Source organism: Marmota flaviventris, chromosome 17 (assembly GCF_047511675.1).
Source record: "Marmota flaviventris isolate mMarFla1 chromosome 17, mMarFla1.hap1, whole genome shotgun sequence".
Taxonomy (NCBI): Eukaryota; Metazoa; Chordata; class Mammalia; order Rodentia; family Sciuridae; genus Marmota; species Marmota flaviventris.
The window spans coordinates 2,468,202-2,475,938 of NC_092514.1; the positions used below are offsets into that span (position 1 = coordinate 2,468,202).

A 7,737-nucleotide genomic window follows, 5' to 3' on the forward strand; every position below is an offset into this window, starting at 1 on the left:
AAGGAGGAGAGAAAGAGGTCAGGGTGTTGTAGGTTAACACATGATACTTTGGGGGAAAAGCCTTTTTTTTTTTTTCTCCTCAACGTTTAACTAAAAACATTTTTTAAAAACTACAGCTTGCTGCTGACCCAGCGTCTTCTCTCGTTTCCATGTGAGACATTATTATTACAGTATGTTTACAGTATCAGGTGTACAGTACGGTACATGAAAGGGTCTACACTCTACTGCACAGGCCTCTCCAGTGAACAGGGTCTGCTCACAACTGCGAACTTCTCGGCTCCTGCGAGATTGTGAATGTACAACGATAAACCACACACAGTTCAGCAGTCACCTTTTTTTGTCCTTCAGAGGTTTTTTTTTTGTTGTTGTATTTTTTTCTTTCTTTTTTTTTTTTTTTTTTTTTTACCATTAAAAACAGTTATGAAATGTGGCATCCCGTTGATGCAAGGACCGGGGAAGCCATTTTTAGTTAGTTTTTTTTTTTCCCCAAACTCACTGTAAACAACAGTAACTTTGGTTAAAATAAAAAAGTCTTCTATGTAGGCAGAGCTTTGTCTTTTCAAATAGGGTGGGATCCTGAGGGGGAGTAAGGTAAGGACAGGAACAGAAGGGCGTGAGGAGTGGGGTGTGGGGGAGGAAAGAGAAAACAAGAGAGACTTTTTTCCCAAGGAAGAAGCTGGACAGCACAGGGTAAACTGGATTCTGAGGTGGTTTTGCATAAATAAAGGGCAACAGTCAGTTTCTAAGTTCTCCACACACGCACACACACAGGGGGGGGGGGGGGGGCGGGGGGGCGGGGGGAGGTGTCCCACAGCTGTCATGACTGGCCAATCAAAAACAGTACATCACAAATGACTTGTGAACCCAATGAGTTCATCAATGGTGACACTGAGATGTCCAACAGCCGCGACTCATACAGAGTGAACTCGGAGTGGTTCTCGTCCACCTTGGCCAGGGCAAGCAGCGCGCGAGCAGCCGGCCGCATCATGTCCATACTAGTTGGCTCAAAGGGTGGGTTCTGCATGTGGAGGAGGCTGGCCTGGCTCTGTTGGAATTGCGTGGCAGCAAGGCTGTCCTCGAGGAAGCCCAGGAGGTTGCCGATGCTGCCCTTCTGCACTGCAATGGCACGGGCTGCCAGGCTGTCCCCCTGCGCCAGGTTGGCCAGCAGTACCACGGCCAACTCCCGGCACACTGGGTTCTTTCGGTCACTGAGGAAGCGCACCATGGTGCTATACAACTTCTCCAGGCGGCTGAAGGGGGGTGTGGCCAGAATCAGGTCCACATTGTTGTCCTGGATGCTGAGTTTGCTGAGGGTTTCCAAGACCAGTCTCTGGGGGGAGAGGACGGCATTGGGGCCCAGGGTGGAGAAAGGGTCCTGGCCTTCAGCTGAAGGGCAAACTGCCCAGTGTAGGAGTCCATCCAGGACAGGCAAGCAAATGCTCTCAGGGTATGGGGAGAGGTCCAATTGCCCCGAGATGTTGGCGAGCGTGACCAAGGTATTTTCCCGGAGTATCTCCAAGCAGTCCCACCACCACTCCACTTTGTTGCAGCTCACCCCTTGGTCCTGTTCCTCCTCCTTCTCATAAGTTAATGGTGCCTGCTTTCGTTCTGGGTGCTTGTGGTGCAGCAGGATCAGCTTGCCCAGGATAAGCAGCAGCCCTGGGTGTTTAGACATCTCAAAATCATTGCCTGGCACAAATGACAGGCTTCGGATGGTATTGGATACACAGACACAGCTCTTGGCAAGGGAATCCTGCCAATCCAGAAGGGTACACAGTGGGGTCTCATCCTTACTGTGGGGTTCATCCTCTAGGATCTTGATGTTCCGGTGGCTCTGTGCTGGGTTAATGCCAAATGGAAATTTGCTGCTTTCCTTGGTGGCTTCTGCACTTTTAGCTCCCTCCTCTGTCAGCGTGCTAGATCGAGTAGACAACATGTCATCCATAGTGGCTGTGATCCGTTTTTCTGGAGGGCCATCAGGTGGGGGTCCCTCTTGTTCTGTCGTCCCTGGCACACCCTCTACTGTTATGACATGTTTCCGGGGGGCTGCAGGACAGGGCACAGGAGGCCGGGAAGGCAGCAGCTCTGTCTTGCTCTCAAAGTGGGTCTGGTTATGCTCAGTGGTGTCCCCCCCACCAATCCGCCAGTGCAGCAGGCCACTGTCAAACTCCTGTACACGCCCAAGCTTATCTGAGCAGTCCACCACAAACGGGTCATTCTTCTGTACGATCTTTACTGGAAGCTTGTCAAACTTACTGATTAGCTTCTCCTCACAATTCTCTGGAGCTGGCTTGTCCTTGCCTAAAAAGGCCATCTCCTCATCATTTTCAACTGTCTCCTCTTCTTCTTCTTCCTCTAGTTTAGGACCTAGAAGTTCTTCTTCTTCTTCCCCCTCCATGGGGGCTGGTCTAGACACCTTGCTGAATCTCCCAGGATCCAGAAGTGTTCTCTGTCCTGGGTCACCCACCTCATACTCCTTTAAAATGCCAAAGATCTCAATCAGGCATCGTCGGAAATATTCCACAAGGAGCTCCAGCAACCCTGGGAGCTGACTGAGGTTGAAGGTCATAATGCTGTTGTCATCATATAGCAGGATGTTAATGGTGTCTAATGCCCACGTGCTCTCTGCCAGAAGCCCAGACTTGAGGGACATCATTACCCGCCATGCCTCCGGGGTTCCAATGTCTTTCATTGTGAGCCACCTTCTCTGCTTCAACACAGGCTGTGTAGCTTCAACAGAGCCAGGTGGGAAGGTGATATCCCGCCGAATCATGGGGGGCTGCACAGGGGCAGGTGCTATGTGGGAGGAAGGTACTGGAGGGCCTGCCTTCTGCATTTTCATCCCAGAGTGCAGGAATGGAGACTTGCTAGGAGAGGTACGGTTCTCCATTGGCCGGGGCAGGGGAGCGGGGCTGGATACCTGAGGAATGTGATTCTGCATGCTTGGTGGGGGCTGGTAGTTAGATGGAGGGGGCCTTGTCATGGTGGGCACAGGGGCAGAGGGACCATACGGAGGCTGGCGTGTGCCATGGGAAGGCCAAGGGCCTTCATGGTTGGCCCTCTGATCCGTGTGCAGCATTTCATCTGTTCAGTTCACACCATGATAAGCAGGACCCTGGGGGGCAGAGCCTGTGCTCTGCCTGTTGGCATAATTATAGGTCATGTCATTACGCCCCTGCCACATGGTGCCTTGCTGAGCAACTTCAGCTGATGCCTGTATGGGGCCGCCCATCATTTGCGGTGGCATGTTCTGCTGGGCATTGGAGTCAGGGGGTGCAGAGACTCAGTCTCGGCCAAACTGGAATGGAAATTGGTTCTGGGGGCCGCCTGCTGGTCGGCGCTCAGTAGCAGCAGTGGCAGTAGCAGGATAGGCATTGCCGTACTGGTTGTACACATCTTGCTGAGGGGAAGGCTGGGCAGCTTGTTGCTGGCTGGCAGACTGAGACTGGGCGGGGGGCAACTGCTGCTGTTGAGGCTGCCCCTGTCCAGTGTTGTATGGCACGCTGTACATCTCTCCTTCATGTCGTTTGGCAGGAGGGCCGTATGTGCCATCCATTGGCCGCTTATAATTCTGCTGTTGCTGCTGATACATTGTGGTCTGCTGGCTGGGAAAGGGGCTACCGGAAGGGGTGCCTTGGGTGGAGAACTGATTGCCATAGGAATCATGTCGTTGCTGCTGCTGCTGCTGCTGCTGCAGGGGGTAGCGGCTAGGAGAATACATCCCCGAGTCTGGGGTAGAAGGCATGAGATTGGGCTGGGGGGCCCCAGTGCCCACATTTCCCTCGGGCCCTATTCCAGGCTCCGTCCTCACTCTGTCATAAGGACCTCCATAGGGGTAATGCTGCCGTGGTCCCATAGCCACATTTCGGAGCCCAGGGCCTGCAGCTCGGCTGTAGGGGTCACCCATACCGCCATTGGGGCCCTGCCCTGAGGACATGAAGGGATCACTCCCTGGAGCTTTCCTCATGCTGCCATAAGGATCCTTATTTGGCTCATAGGACATGCGCCCCATCATGTCAGAGGTATTCATACTGGGCTGATACCCAGGGTTTGGAGTCATGGAATTCCGTTTCTGGGATGTGGGGTCACTTCCATCAGGAAAGGTATCCTGGATCTCGACTGAATTGCTCCTCATGCCTGGCAAGGGGGGGATCTGACTGTGTGGTGTGGATGCTGGAGTTGGTGGCTTCAGGTCTCCTCCTTCTGCCATGGAACTGCTGGTTGACTGAGGAGTCTGTGGCCCCTGCATAGACCCTGATCCCGCAGGAGAGGGGGGTTGAATCTTGGGCTGGGACTTCTTGGAATCAGCAGCTGCAAAGATGTCTGGGGGAGGATCTTCTCCCCGCTCAATCTTGCATTCAAAGGCATAGAGACACTGGATATACTGCTTTTTCAAGGAGCTAGCAGCACTGCTTGATGTGCCCACATTGAGGTTGGTTGCAAGTTCCCGCCATTTTTTGTTCTTGTTGACCTGAGTCAATCCACCAATCTCCTTCACAGACACATAGAGGCGATAGAGGTCCAGCGGTTTCCTACCCACAGCTGGCAGATTTGTCATGCCCATGGCCTTCTCCTCTGTGAAGGCCAGATAACGGTCCACCCACATCTTCCTCTCAGGCTCACCACCAAGCTCATACAACTTGGTGATCTTCTCATTAGTTGTAGTAGAAGAACTGGACTTCTTGGATTTAGATTCTGTCTTGGGTGTCCCATCTGCCTTATTGTTCATTTTGGTAGCTGGAATTAACTTGACGTCCCCAAGACCCATCATCTCTGGGCTGGCTGCCATCCCTGCTGAATTGTTGGCCATGGTTCCACCCATGGGATATGGGGGTCCCTGAGGGTTGATCATGCCAGCCATACTATTAATTCCTTGTCCATAGGGAGGTCCAGTTCCCATCATGCCCCCTTGACTCATATTGGGATAGCCTGGTGGCCTGTTTTGGATAGAGTTGGCAGCAACATGCATGGCGACAGCAGATTCTTGAGTTTTCCGGTTCATGCCCCCTGGTGGGGGACACATCCCTGACCCAACCTGAGGTGGCATATTGGCCATATTTGGGCCATAAGGCCTGTTGCCCATGGAGGCATGACTCATTCTCCCTGGAGGAAGTGTGCCATAAGGTGGGATGCCTGGTTGCCCATGCATCTGACCTCCAGCACCCATGGGGTTCATGCTTCCAGCCATGCCTGCACTGGGATAGTTGGCATTGGGCAAGGCATTGTAGTTTGGCTGCCTGGGGTAGCCTCCTTGTGGGCCATACTGACCCCCTTGGGGACCATAGCTCCCCATGGAATTTTGCTGGTAGGAACCCATGCCTGTGTGCATCTGTCCTCCAGAAGGCTGACGCGGAGATAAGGCCGAGCCGGGCTGGGGGGAACTGTACTGGGGCATCTGGGGGTTCCTCTGCATATAACCTCGATCTTGGGCAATGCTTGATTGGTTCATGGAAGGATGTATGATGCTGTCTGCCTGGCCACTGGGTGGCCGAGGTGGCATCTGGTTGCCTGGCACTGCAGCAGGCGAGAGTGGTCCTGAGCGAGACTGAGCAACACTGGCAGGAGAGCCAATTATTCCCTAACGCTTTTGTCCATATGTTTGTGAGTGTAAAATAACTTGTATTTCAAATGAAAGGTTGTGTTTCTTATTTAAAGGAATGAGTACTTTCAAGTTTCCAATATCAAAGATGACTTTTAGGTAGACATGTTTGTAATTGCCATGAGACCTGGTTGCCTTTTTCACTACCCTAGAATAATATGTTAAGTGGAAAATACAACATAAATTTGAGTAAGTATTTGCCCAGGTCCAAGTATGAGTTAAAGGTTTAGAAATATTTTATTGTCAAAAAGAGTACAAAGTGTGAAATGTCTAATAGTTTGTAGGTTGTTCATTTTATTAAAATTAGATTTTATGGCAATAATAAAAGCAACTATCCTTTGAAATTAACTATGAGTGCCAAGTACCTTGCAAGCACTATTGTATTTGAGGTTTACAACACCATTGTCTAGAGAGCTGTGTTCCTTGTTAAGTAGGAGAGGCAGAGATAGAATTCAGACTCAGAAAAGCATAACTCTAAAATGCAAACCTTCAACCCGTGTGCTATATTCCCTTCTTAGCCCTATAGTTTTTTTTTTTTTTTTTTTTACTAAAAACTAAATACAATGAGCCGGGAGAGCAGGGTCCCGAGCCTACAGAGCCGGGAGCAGCTGAGCCGCTGGCGCCTCCTCCGCCGCCGCCTCCTCCTCCTCCTCCTCCGCCGCCGCCAGCCCTGAGCCTAGGCCGGCGGGGCGGGGGGGAGAGGAGCGAGCGCAGCGCAGCAGCGAAGCCCCGCGAGGCCCGCCCGTGCGGGTGGGGAGGGCAGCCCGGGGGACTCGGCCCCGGGGTAGGAGGGGGGGGGAGAAGATGAAGACAGGGCCGGGTCTCTCCGCGGACTAGACAGCGGGGATCATGGCCGCGCAGGTCGCCCCCGCCGCCGCCAGCAGCCTGGGCAACCCGCCGCCGCCGCCCTCGGAGCTGAAGAAAGCCGAGCAGCAGCAGCGGGAGGAGGCGGGGGCGAGGCGGCAGCGGCCGAGCGCGGGGAAATGAAGGCAGCCGCCGGGCAGGAAAGCGAGGGCCCCGCCGTGGGGCAGCCGCAGCCGCTGGGAAAGGAGCTGAAGGACGGGGCCGAGAGCAATGGGGGTGGCGGCGGCGGCGGCGGGCCCGGCGCGGAGCCGGACCTGAAGAACTGGAACGGGAACGCGGGCCCTAGGCCCGCCCTGAACAATAACCTCACGGAGCCGCATGGCGGCGGCGGCGGCGGCAGCAGCGACGGGGTGGGGGCGCCTCCTCACTCAGCCGCGGCCGCCTTGCCCCCCCAGCCTACGGCTTCGGGCAACCCTACGGCCGGAGCCCGTCTGCCGTCGCCGCGGCGGCGGCCGCCGTCTTCCACCAACAACATGGCGGACAACAAAGCCCTGGCCTGGCAGCGCTGCAGAGCGGCGGCGGCGGGGGCCTGGAGCCCTACGCGGGGCCCCAGCAGAACTCGCACGACCACGGCTTCCCCAACCACCAGTACAACTCCTACTACCCCAACCGCAGCGCCTACCCCCCGCCCCCCCAGGCCTACGCGCTGAGCTCCCCGAGAGGTGGCACTCCGGGCTCCGGCGCGGCGGCCGCCGGCTCCAAGCCGCCTCCCTCCTCCAGCGCCTCCGCCTCTTCGTCGTCTTCGTCCTTCGCTCAGCAGCGCTTCGGGGCCCCTCAGCGGCCGGCGGGGGAACTCCCCAGCCCACCGCCACCCCCACTCTCAACCAACTGCTCACGTCGCCCAGCTCGGCCTGGGGCTACCAGGGCTACCCCGGGGGCGACTACGGCGGCGGGCCCCAGGATGGGGGCGCGGGCAAGGGCCCGGGGGACATGGCCTCGCAGTGCTGGGGGGCTGCTGCTGCTGCTGAGGTGGCGGCCGCCGCCTCGGGAGGGGCCCAACAAAGAAGCCACCACGCGCCCCTGAGCCCCTATATATATATATATATATATATATATATATATATATATATATATATATATACACAATCTCTTTAAAAAATCTGTTATGTGTGTCATTAGTAACAAACTATGCTTATTACAGGATGAATTTTTTCTTAGTTCAATATTTATTTCCAGATAATTATATGTATAAAAAATCTATGCTAATTTTATGATATACAATGTAAATAAATTGAATCAACTTCCAGAAAAAAAAAGATAAAATCCCTTTGCAT

General features: G+C 54.3%; 1 pseudogene; it reads right to left on the reverse strand.

Moving 5' to 3' along the window:
- Nucleotides 1-817: 817 nt before the first annotated feature.
- LOC114081944 (AT-rich interactive domain-containing protein 1A pseudogene) lies at nt 818-5,565 on the reverse strand (annotated as a pseudogene).
- Nucleotides 5,566-7,737: the final 2,172 nt, after the last annotated feature.